General features: G+C 36.4%; 1 protein-coding gene across 2 annotated transcripts in view; it reads right to left on the reverse strand.

Annotated features, from left to right (window-relative positions):
* Positions 1 to 12,879, reverse strand: part of Grid2 (glutamate ionotropic receptor delta type subunit 2) — a 1,595,433-nt gene that overhangs the window by 787,309 nt on the left and 795,245 nt on the right. The window lies entirely within an intron of this gene.

Consider the following 12,879-nt stretch of genomic DNA (forward strand, 5'->3'; position numbering starts at 1 on the left):
ATCTCTAAAGTAAGATTGATTTTAATATTTCTATTAAAATTGGTTTATATTAAAGTAGACTAAGGTCTTAGTCAATATCACTGTTTAATGAATGTATGACTACATTTCTAAACTGACCCTAAGAAGAAAACAGAAATTTGAGACCACAGGATATTCTATTTAAGACGAGTACATAATGCCCTTATGTACTCTGTACCGGTACATAGAGTTGAAACAGAACCCTTTCCTTTTTGTCTTGACTAACTCCATCCCTATCACTGTGGAAGGTGCTCTGAAGAGAAAGTTAGGAAAAAGAAGTTAGCTCTTGCCCTCCTGAAGGATGTCTTCTGTTGATAACATTGAACATATTTCTGACTGAGAAACGGTGCAATATTGCTCTTTCTCAATTACATTTGCAATTTAGCTAAATGTCATAGCATTCTGCAAAGTATATCAAAATAACAATTCACAATCTCTTCTTTGTGTTCAAATATCACCTTTAAAATATTGAATTCAACAAGATAAGGGGTGTCACTAAGTTTTCATGTTTAATTTTTCCTCTATTCATGCCTTCCTTATTCAAATAGATTAAATACATTTGATCATTTTAATGATTTAATGTGGTGAAGACCTCAATTTGACCAGGAATTCTGCAATATTGTACTCACTAACATTGGTGATTCTGAAATTATGATAGCATGCTTAGCTTTAAAATTAAATCTCAGGACTTTATTAATTTTCTCCTCCCTTTGTAGTTTATAAACAGGAATAGGTCTTAAACTGGAACCACAGATACATCATAATCCAGAATAGATTTTTCAAACATTTAAAGAGCAACCTAGGCTGTCAATTTCCTAAAAAATTAAGGTATTTAGCCATGAATCAGTCTTTAAAGTTTTATACAGAAAGATTCTTAACTCAAAATAATTGGAATTAAGTAATATTTTTGGTGTTTTTGTGCATTTTACTTAAAAAGTAAATATAATAGCATGCTATGTTAGACTTTCAGGTGCCCCACACAATATTAAGATTTGATACTTGATAAGTACTTGTCATTTGAGCATAAATTCATGGTATTTCATTCTGGAAACTATGTTTACATTAATCTTGTAATACACTTAACGTTTTTTGATATATTTATTTTCATTTCTGTGTATGAGTGTTTTACCTGCATGTATGTAAGTGCACCATGTGAATGCAATACCTGCGGAGGTCAGAAGAGGACATTGGATCTACTGGAAATGGAGTTATGGACAGCTGTTAGCTGCCATGTGGGTGCTGGGAATTGAACCCAGGTTCTCTACAAGAGCAGTCAGTGAGTGCTCTTAACCACTGAGCCATATCCCCAGCCCCAAAAGTTGATGATACTTTTAAGGCATAATTTACTGATGAATAAATCCTAAATAGTAGAATATATAATTTTATCTGTTTGACAGAATATATACTACTTCAGTAGGAATGGTTCAATAAGCTGCTTGGATTAATTACATGTTTGTTGATGCAGAGTAGAGTAAATGAGAGAACTGAAAGCTGGAAAATAGCCAAGTAACTAATAAAGAGCTTGAAGGCTGTAAGAGGAAAGATGGTAATATGATAGTCATCAGGCATTTGAAAGCATCCTCAGAGCAATCATAATCACTTGCAATCAATTAAAAGGAATGTGTCCACTTTATAGCCCTGATAAAACCTATATCAAAAGTACATGGAATAAAGATCATGGCTCAGGAATGTATTCATGAGGATTGTCCCCTAATTTTCATTTCAAAATGAAAGATCCTGCTTAAGAACCTCAGTCACTTGACTATGTACTGAAACTTAATTTGAATTATTAAATAAAAATTCACACTATGTAGAGGACATCAAAATAACATACTTGTGAATCTCTGAAGTTGAAATTTTCTTTGTTTTTGTGCAGACAAGTGTTAGGAAATAGTTATTTCTACTCATTATGTTATTTGGTCATTTCTGTGATATTTCTTTTTATTGACACATTAAGGAGATTTGTCTCTGACTTTCAGAATGGTTAACAAATTATGGTAAAGGGTTCTATAGTGTAATAAAAACTATTGTTGTAGAACAGAAAAGACCATCCTGAGATGATCATAAAATGCCAGAACAATTAAGACCTCAAAGTAATCAATGACACTTTGAAACTAAATTTTAAAATGACAATAAAAGTTATAAACTTTGTTTTAAAATATATTAAATTTTGAATTTTAATGAAAATATGTATAATTTCCTTTAAAATGAAGCCAGTGCCTGTGATCACATGTACCTCATTTTCCAGTTGAAAGGCATCCTGGCTGTGAATTCAGTCATGGCTGCTGAGATGATGAAAATAAATGAGGGTGACCACTCAGCTCTGGGCACAGCATCATTACCACCCCCTCTAAGGCTCAGGGAGCACTGCAGAACAGGGGTAGACAGAGCTGGAGGACAGAAAGAAGGGGATCTTCTGGGCATAACTCAGCCAAAGAAATCACATTCCAACCACAGCCATGTCTACCTGCACTGGGCCTGCATAAAATGGGGCCTATTAACAGTCATTCATGGATGAGGGAAGGGCTCATGAGTCCCAACCCCTTGCTGCTGAACTATTGGCTCTTGAAAGATTCTTGGGAGAGGGTCATTGTCTTCAGCTGTACCCACTAGTGAGCCCACTATGTGCCAAACAATAGTTCCAAACCCCTGGCCAGGCATACAGCCCTAGTTAAACTCAGTGGGTCACAAAACAAAAGATACGAATGTGGAAATGACCTGTATGGAGGGAGATTGACAAGGATGGGGGAAAGATAAGAAAGGGTAAGGCTGAAAATAAGCAGATTACATTATGTGTGTATATGTATGTGCATGTGTGTGTGTATGTGCAGGTGAGCACGGAATGGTCAAAGAACAAATTTAATAATAAAAAGAGAAAAATGAATGATATATAGACACACGTGTATATGACATACAGTGTGAATAAGGCAATCATTTTCCTTCGGTACATTAACCTGTAGGATGTGCAAGGCTTGCAGTCCTGCCTGAGCAAGTAATCAACTCATGAAACAGAAGTGAGAGAAGTAAGCCTGCTCAGGAATGGCTTTCACCAAGTGCTTTTCTCTATTTTGCTACTGTAACAAACTTCTTAGCTGTCTGCCATTTGAACTGCCTTCCTATAAAGCAATCCATCCCAATAGATCTATCAATATATTCTACCTAATAATAGTTGACTGTGGCACTAATACTTTTTCCGGTTTAGCGAAGTTAAAGAAGGCAAGTAGCTCTTTTAATTTTAAAAACAAAACAATAAAAACCTTCATTTTATGACTTGTGCCATTCCAGTAAAGCAGTTCTACCCAGTTTTACTGACTCTGAGGTTCAAATTTTCACCCTAAAATATTCCCAGAACAAAATTCTCAATTGAAGCAATCTATATATTTTTCCTGATCTAAGGCCAAGGTGTCCCTTTGATGTTCTAGTAACTTCACTGTAATTTTCAGACTCTTCCATTCTGAATTCTATCCTGGGAGCCTACGTCTACCTCGGTATTCTGTTCAAGTTTTTGTGATATGACTGTCTAGCTCATTGCCTGTTTTATCTTCTGAACCTGTTTTAATGCTTTTTCACCTACTTGATACTTTCTCTTGGAAAACATTTGCTTCAAAAGATGAACAACAGCATGCTAACCAAATTAAGAAAGGCTCAAAACTGGAAGAGTTGTCAGTGTAATGAGTGAAACTTTCAAAACACAACATAAAAATTTCAATGGGGAAATTATGAGAAAACAGAAAATGGCTCAAGTACTGCATTTCACCAGGAACAGTAAAGGTCTCACTTCTCTCCATAGCAACAAGACTTTTTAAAACTCAGGTCTTGATTGTATTTTATGTGATCAAGAAATGTGTCAGATCTTAGTTGGGTATGGTGATGTATCCCAGCACTCAAGAGGTAGAGGCAGGTGGATCTCTCTGAGACAAAGAGGTCAGCCCCATCAAGTTCCAGGGCAGCTGGAGCTCCAGGGAGACTCTGTCTCCAAAACACAACACAACAAAATGAAACAGAAGGAATGTGTCAGATCTTGTATAGAGTTGGAGAAACTGGAATAGACAGGGATAAAGGAATTCAGAAAGTTGGAACGGCTAGTGTTTATAAAGTTGAAAATTGAAACTTGTTTATGTAATTACACAGTACACTGAAGTAGGTCACAAAAGAAATGGTCATTTTGTTTTCTTTTATTCTAGTACAGTAATTATTGCTTTCTGTGTGTTTAGGAACATTTAATGAAGGACTAGAGAGATGACTTAGCAGTTAAGAGCACTGACTGCCCTCACAGGGGACTTCCATGCCTGCAGACGGAACACATGCACACATAAAAATTTAAAAATTAAATAAAATTTTTAAAAATTATTAATCTGTTTAGTGGCTCATGAATTTTATCAATTCTTCCCAATGTTTAATAATTTCAGACTTTGTTTTCTGTATATTTGTTTCATTTCATTTAATTACGCTTTCTTAGTTTCTCAAAATTTGTCTTTAAAATAACTTAAGTTGGTTGTACCTGATACATAGTTTCTTCTTTCAGCCTTTCTTATTTTCAAATATAGACACGTTTTACTCATTTGTCAGCATGTTAATTTATTTGTAGCAATTACACTTGGAATCAGATGTCTGAAACATTTCATTTAATTTCAGTTTATTATTAGCCTCTTCTTTTCAAATAGTTCACAAACTTATTATTCTTCAGCATCGATTCTTATGAGATTTAGTCTTAGTATAAGCTAAATAGATTCAGTCTTAGTACAAGCATAATCGATGTTTGTCAGATATACTGGAGCTTAGAATTCCTCCTTACAATTTACCTGTTCCCAACAGTCTCTGGATAGTATTAAATTTGAAAATTTCAGATTGTGATCTTTTAGTAGTATTACCTGCTTGTGTTTTTGTGTTCTGTATTTTTTATTTTGCAACTTTAATTTCCATCGGTGGACTATGCTCTTGTGTGTACACTGCTCTTGTAGCGGTCTTCAAAATCTCTGAAGTGATTTCCACTTTTTTCTTTTTCTTTTATTTTGAACAGGTCTCCAATTTGCTCCAATTTATACTCTTAATAACACAAAACATATGCTGAATAAATTATGTAGAGAAGAGATTTATTTCAGCTCACAGATCTAGTCTAAGGTCCTGGGTCTGCATCTGGTAATTGGCTTTCTGTTGGCAGAGTCCCAAGTCAGCTGGGGACATCACACAGCAAGAAACAGAAGCAGGTCTTCTGTTCTATCTCCTTCCCCTTATAAAGTCACCAGTTTTCAAACCTGGGGCTTCTCAGAGACCTCTAATTCTAACCATAGCCTAAACCTTAACCTAAAAGTACTACAGTTGAACATTTCCTCTGTTAGCACCTCATATTAAGGATCTGGGTTGCATTATGATTCTTGGAGGACACCTGCATATGCAAGCTGGAGCTGTCTCCCTTGCTGTTCATTTTATCCTTCTTTCCTATCTCCCGTCCATCAAATGAACTACACTAAAGATCAGTGTAATGTGTCTAAGTGCCAGATATGCCCTAGAAAATCATTCTACACCATTCCTTATTATGACAGGGAAATTCATATCTTACAGCACTTTTTGAACAATTCAAACATTTTTATAACACAGATTTTACTTTCTGATGAAAAAATATAACAGTAGCATATATAGAAAGCATGAATTTCTGATTTATAAGCTTTAAAAAATGACTTGGAATATTCAAATGTTTTGTAAAAATAAATCCCCTTCTGTAGTTTGAAGATGGCAATGGCTGACCAGCCTAATTTCACAATAGTCAGTAGAGGTTTCCCTGATTTCTTGTTGAGAACTATATTTAATCACAAATAAACTGTCAATATAAGTAGAACATACTGTTTCAAAATACATTTATATTTTTGTTTATAAGCTAATCATTTATTGATAATGATATTATAATGAATAAAATATATTTAGAAATATTGGGGCTGGAGAGACAGTTTTGCAGTTGAAGAGCATTTGCTTCTCTTCCAGAGGACCTGGGTTTGGTTCTCAACACCCAAATGGAAATTAGTAACCATCTGTAATTCCAGTTCCAGGGGACTCTGATGCCTTCTGGCTTCCATGGATTATGTAGTCATCTTCAGTGTATTTCTACTGTCCTGTTTCATAGACCTTAATGGAAGTTTCTATAGAAAGGTCCTTCATAAAAGAAGTGATAGTGGTGAGACAAACTCTTCTACAGTTTTCTTTCAGGATTCAGTACAAACATGTATCTACTGTAACCAGTCTGAATGTCACAGATGCTGAACTGTCGGTTGGAAAGCCAGGAGCTCCCATTCAGTACATTTGACTTTGCTCCTGTGACATTTCTGCCAGCAACGTTCAGAAGCATTCTCACCAATGAATTCTCAATCCCTCCTGAAGAAAGAGGTCACTTTTCCTCCCCTTTCCCACTGGTCTTCTGATGGGGAAAGCTCATATAGATGGGGCCCATTCCTTCTTCTGCCACACTGACAATTTGGACTTCTGACCATCTCTGAGGGCTGCCTGAATGAGTTGTTCCAGGCTGATCAGCCAAATTACGCACTGCAATCATTCCCTTTGAAACTAATCTATGTCCTGTTCTTAGTTTCCTGAACCCTTTAGAACCTGACAGAGGTATGAATAGACACTGAGAGGGGGCCCAATAGTCAAGAAATTGGATGGATCTTTCATATCCCAGACCATCAAAAGACTTCTGCTCCTGTTAGATGGTGAGGCGATCTCCTCAAACATTGACTCAAAGTATGACCTCTTTCAGTTTTTTTTTTTTTTTTTTTGTGATTCACACACCTAAGTAAGGTAGTTTGTTCAGCCTGACACACATGTCACCAGAAAGGGACCATAGCCCCTTGGTTGCATTCTGGGTTACAATCAACCTTGAAATGGTGTGGAATGACACAGGACTGCTTCTCAGACTCAACATTCCATGTTGTCCTTCCCTGGGAAGGACAGCATTGTTTTGCTAAGTCAAGCTTGAGGGTCTGCTCACCTAAATGGAATTTGGGGACGTAGGTTTAAATATCCATCAGCCTCCTGGAGTTTCTGGCTGGGCTGAGATCCTTGGTTCACAGGGGTCATGAGCATTGCAGAGTACACAGCTTGCCACTTCCTCTAATAGCTCATGCAGGCCAGATAGAGGACAACATCACTCTCTAAGTTTTATCACTCTCTGCAGTTTCATCACTCTCTGCAGCTCCTGTACCTAACTATCCTTGGTGAATGACAGGAGTTAATTGAGAAAAGTTGAAGTTGTAGCTGTTGGAATGGGAGGTGCCATTTTGTTCTGGAAGTACAGGGAGAACAATTCAAATACCTGGAAAGCCAACATCGCTAGACTTCTAGTGGCATGGAGAAAAGATGGGCATTATTATACTTCAGGAATGACATTGAGCTAGGCAAGGTGGTGCACACCTTTGATGCCAGCACTTGGGAGGCAGAGACAGGCAGATCTCTGGGAGATCAAGGCCAGCTTGTTCTACACAGTGAGTTCCAGGTCAGTTGGGGCTACAAGGACCTCTTTTCTCAAAAAAAAAAAGATCCAGAAATAAAAACAAAAAAGAATAACATAAGGGGTTATCTTCATGAGAAAACGCTCTGGTACAGATATCCTAAACTAGGGTAAACCTTAAATTCATCTGAATGCAGGAACTAACATACCATACCAGAGGGTTCTAATCACAATTTTATCATCAATTCTGTAATCTTATCAATGAGTTTATCAAAAATAGTAGAAGTGATTCCCTTTACCATAAGGAACATCTCTCACTATCCCTGATAACTTCTCTACTGTGATTCTTACCCATCACATGGGGTGGTAAGAAAACCACCAGATTAATGGTCTAGAACAAAAACTACTACACAATTAGGCTTGGGAGTTATACTATGCTTGGTAAAATTGCACAACTCTACTATGATAGCTCAAAAGAAATCAATAGCAACACACAAGTAAATGAACATGACTATGTTCTAATGAATGTATGTACTAAAAGAAGTGTTAGAGTTAACAATAATTTTCTGGCCCTGCACTAGACAATTAGGGTAAGATTGGATCAGCTAAATTCAAGAGGTCTCCTTTAATTAAGAGCAGAAGTTGATTCTTCTATATAAATGAGGAGCTCCTCAGATTATCACCCGGCAAAGAGCCTATATTGCTAGTATCAGACTGTGTCCAGTCTGAGTCACAGCCCTATGCTTTAGACACACTAAGTGCATTTCCAGGATTATAGCTGTATGTGAAGATTACCACCACCTGGAAGGGACTGGGCTTGCCAGTTAGGAATGGCCTGAAGAGACCTCCAAGTGTTGAAATAAGTAGCAGTGGATGATGAGGAACCCTAATGAGATCCCTCTATAGCAAAGTTACTGTTGCTTTTTTCGGAGTACTTTGTGAAGCAATCTCAGAGTGTCGTGTGGGCAGTTTTCCTTGCAGTTGAAGTAGTTCAGTTGTAAATATTCCCCTGAATCTAACTGACATGGTCAATGGCATCGCTTCAGTTTGGAGTTCATTGGCTTTAGCTTCAACCCACTGGTCAAGACTCTTATAGATAACAGAGATCCTCATTGTGGGCAGTGGAGTCTTTGTCACCACAAATACCTGGATTAATGCCTCTGGTGCGGTAGAAATCTTAATGCAGGAATCTAAGGAAAATACCGTCCAACTTTTGAAAAGAAACTCTGATGTTTCATGGGATTTATTCAGTTCATTAAAGAGCTCTCTATAATATTATTGAATAAATGTAGCAAGAAAAATCAAATGGATTTGATCCCAGTCCCTGTCATTCAGATTAATCAGAAGAACAGGAAATGCACGGGAAAGCTGCTAGCAGTCAACAATATAAAAAGAGGGAATATTAGCAAGAACAGTTTTCCATGGGGCTCTTGTGGTACTGCTACTGCACATTTTGAGAGGAGCAATGTGCACTGGATAAGAGTGCATACTGGTTCTCTGAGCTCTGGACTCCTTGATGCTATCCAGTGACAACATGACCACCTGAACTGCATTAATTCACAGAGCCTTCTGGACCTGAGGTCAAGGGGATCTGACATTAGCATAAGGCTCTTGATGCTTGCTGTTTCATAAGGGTTAAGGTTTCTCTCCGGCCTGGAACTACGGATATTGTCTAGGTAAGCAGCTGTTTTTGCTACTGATGGACCAGTCTATTATAGCCCAAAGACTGTTCTGTTTCCCTGCTTTACAAGATCACTAAATCTTCCTAATTAAATTATGCCATGGTTTTCCTTGATGCTATTATAATATGTAGGAAATCTGCAGGCTTTAAGCCACTGTCTCTTTTTAATGATGATAATTCTGTATGTACATTCAGTGTGTGAGCTTATTTTTTAATTTTCAATTTGTCAGAAATTATCGTACTCTATTTCTAAAATATCAAAATGCAGTAATACATAAAAGCATGAATTGTGTAAGTAACCAATAACAATAGCAACAATAACAAATACCTTATAAGACTACTGTGAGTATTCTATGAGCTCATACATACATGTAAAGAACTTAGAAGTGTGGTGGCAAATAGCAAATGTTCTCTCACAGAGCAGACCTGTTATTGCATTCTTGGCTGCGGGGAAGATTAAATGATACCAGATCACACTCTGATTCTAGTTCTCAGCAAATAAAAATACTTAGAGCTATTTTTAATATTTTAGTTGGTCTAAGGCTTGATCATATTTTCTCTCTATTGAAGTGACTGTTTCTCCCATATGTTGCCTTTCAAAACTTTACCTAACCCTAGTAACCAAGACCAGGAAGCCTTGTGAACCACTGCTGTCAGAATTAAGCACCTTCTTCATTATACACCAACATTCACTCATTGATATCACTTTACCCAGGTTCCTCTGTCAAGAGACAGAAAACAATCTTTTATTAATTGTAAAGTTCTCAATCTTCTTTAAAGGTAAAAGCACACTCTTTACAGTTTTTTATTTTATAATTTGCATTGAATTAAGATATGTGCAATGAATATTTTCCTAACGACGTGTTTTTTAAAGCTCCACACTCCAACCTCCTTTCCAAACCTTTTAAAGAAATGCCTTCAATCAATCCATTCAAATAAAGTTCCTATATTTTTAATCTTTTTGCATCAATTTCTTAGAATCAGTGTTATGCATTATCTTTGTTAAAGCAGACTTCTACACCATACACTTAATCATAATTAACTGTTTCTGAAGAAAATTCTTTCTCTAATTATTTGGAAGTAGAAGCCCATTTTTGAAACTATATATTTAAGCTAAATACACCTCCAGGAACAGTTAGCCCCAGCAGGTTGCCTGATGTCATTCACTGATGATAGTTAATGTACTCATTAATGAAAGCAATTCCTGATAATCAAGATAAAAGTCAAGTACAATTCTAAGATTTGAATTCAAAGTGATGAACTGATAAAGGGATATGTAAATATATTTAGCTTTCTTGGAGGTACAAGGTATTTGGGTAGCTTGATGTTTGTTTTGGACTCCAGCCTAGTTTTCACTAACAAGATTTATTGTAAGTATCAAAGGGAAATTTTCTTTCATTAAATAATGGCATTTCTGGAAACAATAATAGAAGCTGGACTGTTTTTCATGAATTATTAAATTAAGTGAGCCAAAAGAAAGAGTATCAGTAGAGTAAAAGGAAATGTTTTCATATTCCTAAAACAAATCCTGCAGTTCAAATACAACACCATCATCCACTGTGCAGTTACAGCACCTGTGCATGGTAAGGAAAAATGAAAGACAGCACACATCCATAAAGGACTCCGCACCTACGTACTGAGTGAGCACTTTCAAACTGTTTTTAGCTCATCAATAATGAAAATGTTTTCTCTTATAAGAATTCCCTGCCTGTAATTCTCACAGGACTTGGAAAGAAGCTAATAAGTGATTTTCTTTCCGCACAGGCGTTTATAATCAAAGGGTCCATTTCTCATTTTAATGTTGTGAAAATGCCTTCATCAAAAATCACTTTTCTGCTGTTTATTTTATAGGGCTAAGTGAAGTGTTTTCTCCCATTGAAGATTCAGGGTCTTAAAAATTCATTACTTCAGCTTATGTTTGATCAGAGGCTGCAAGAGTGCCATTTAAAGCTGAAAAGGAGGACTTGACCTAACTGGACGGAAGTGGGCAAAAGCACAGTCAGCATTTTGATTCCAGAGACAGTGTGCTCTGCTCACTACAGAATCAGGCGGGAATTTCAGCTTTGTGTTGTCCAGTCCTTTTGCTGATGAGCCAAAAATTTTTTAATATTGAATTTGCTTATTTTCTTCATTTCACTTTATTCTGTGACCCCTAAATAATGTGAATTAAACAACAAAAATACTGGTTTCCGTCTTGGACACAAAATGTGTTTGCAGTTTCGTAGACTTTGGCTGAAGTGCCATTGAGCTCAATGAGAATTCTAGCTGCCAAAAGTCCAGGCCACTTTGACTACTTAGGGCTAAATGGAACTGACCCTGTCCCCCTTCCTGATGTCCCCAGGGGCCCTTCTTTGTTACTTTCCAGATTTTTGCCAACCTGCTGAGTCTCAGTGCTGTTATGGGTACTTTGCAGCTCAGCTCACTATCCTGTCATTGTTCATTATTACTCACAAGCCAGCCAGATTAAGAGTAGAATGAATTTCTTTGTTTTTAATGCCTGTTTACTTATTTACTTAAAAAAAAAAAACAAACAAAAAAAACCCTCACTCTTGATAATAGTGGAAAAACAAGACCCATAAAAGAAACACTTTAGAATCCTCGAAACATAATCTCTAAGGAGACAGGTCTGTAAACAAGCATTCTTCATTCAGAGATTTATTCGTTCTCATTTGATCATACCCTTCTCTGTTCACTTCTTCCTCTACTCACAAAATGAGAGCTGGTTGTGGTGGCACACACTTATAATTTCGGGACTTGGGAAGCAGAGGCATGTGATCTCTGTGAAATCGAGGCCAGTCTGATTTATGTAATGGGTTCCAGGCCATTTGGGGCTATAGGAAGAACCTGTCTCAAAATCAGTCAGTCAATCAGTCAATCAAACATTCAAGGGGAACTACATTTAAAGAGATCTGGACTCTGAGAAAACAAAGAGCTTCAGAAAAGAATATAACAGAAAATATTATTTTGGGGATTAGAGAGATGGCTCAGCAGTTAAGAGCACTGGTTGCTCTTCCAGAGGATGGCCATCAGCAACAGTTCATAACTCCAGTTCCAGGGGATCTGACACCCTCTTTTGGCCTCTGCAGGCTTTTTGTGACACTGGTGCACTTTTATACGTGCAGGCAAAGCATTCACGCACATAAAATAATAAATAAATAAATAAATAAATAAATAAAAAATAAATAAATAAATATGTTTTTTAAAGGGAAATATTATTTTTGCTTAACATGTTAATAATAATACAAGTAAATATCCTGAGACAAAGTGTTTTCCTCAAACTATGGTACATTTAGAGACACTGCATGTTTTGCAGTGTAAGATTTAATAAATTGCTTTGTACTAGTACATATTTTTGTGAAATTTCATACGGAAGAAAATAAGCTGTGTACATAATGATCTAATTTCATCACATCTAAAGGGTTGAATAGACATTGAAATCAAAACAAGAGTATGAGCAAGTTTGTCAGATTTCTTTTAGCAAATAAACAGGAAGAGCTTTTCTTTCTCTAGTGGTCTAGGATCTGTCCAAAGTTTCATTATTATCGTGGTCACCATCTTTGATCTATGAAGTTTTAAAGAATAGTGCTGTCTTTATACTTCCTTTATTAAAAAAATCAAGATATATGTTTTAGTCATATTACCTTAGAAACACTTGTAAATTGAGCATTAGATGTTCAATTTAAAACATTAGACGTTTTGCTTATTTAAACTATTTTTTAAACTTTTTTATGTTTTAGTCTTT

Source organism: Nannospalax galili, unplaced genomic scaffold, assembly GCF_000622305.1.
Source record: "Nannospalax galili isolate Female #2095 unplaced genomic scaffold, S.galili_v1.0 scaffold441, whole genome shotgun sequence".
NCBI lineage: Eukaryota > Metazoa > Chordata > Mammalia > Rodentia > Spalacidae > Nannospalax > Nannospalax galili.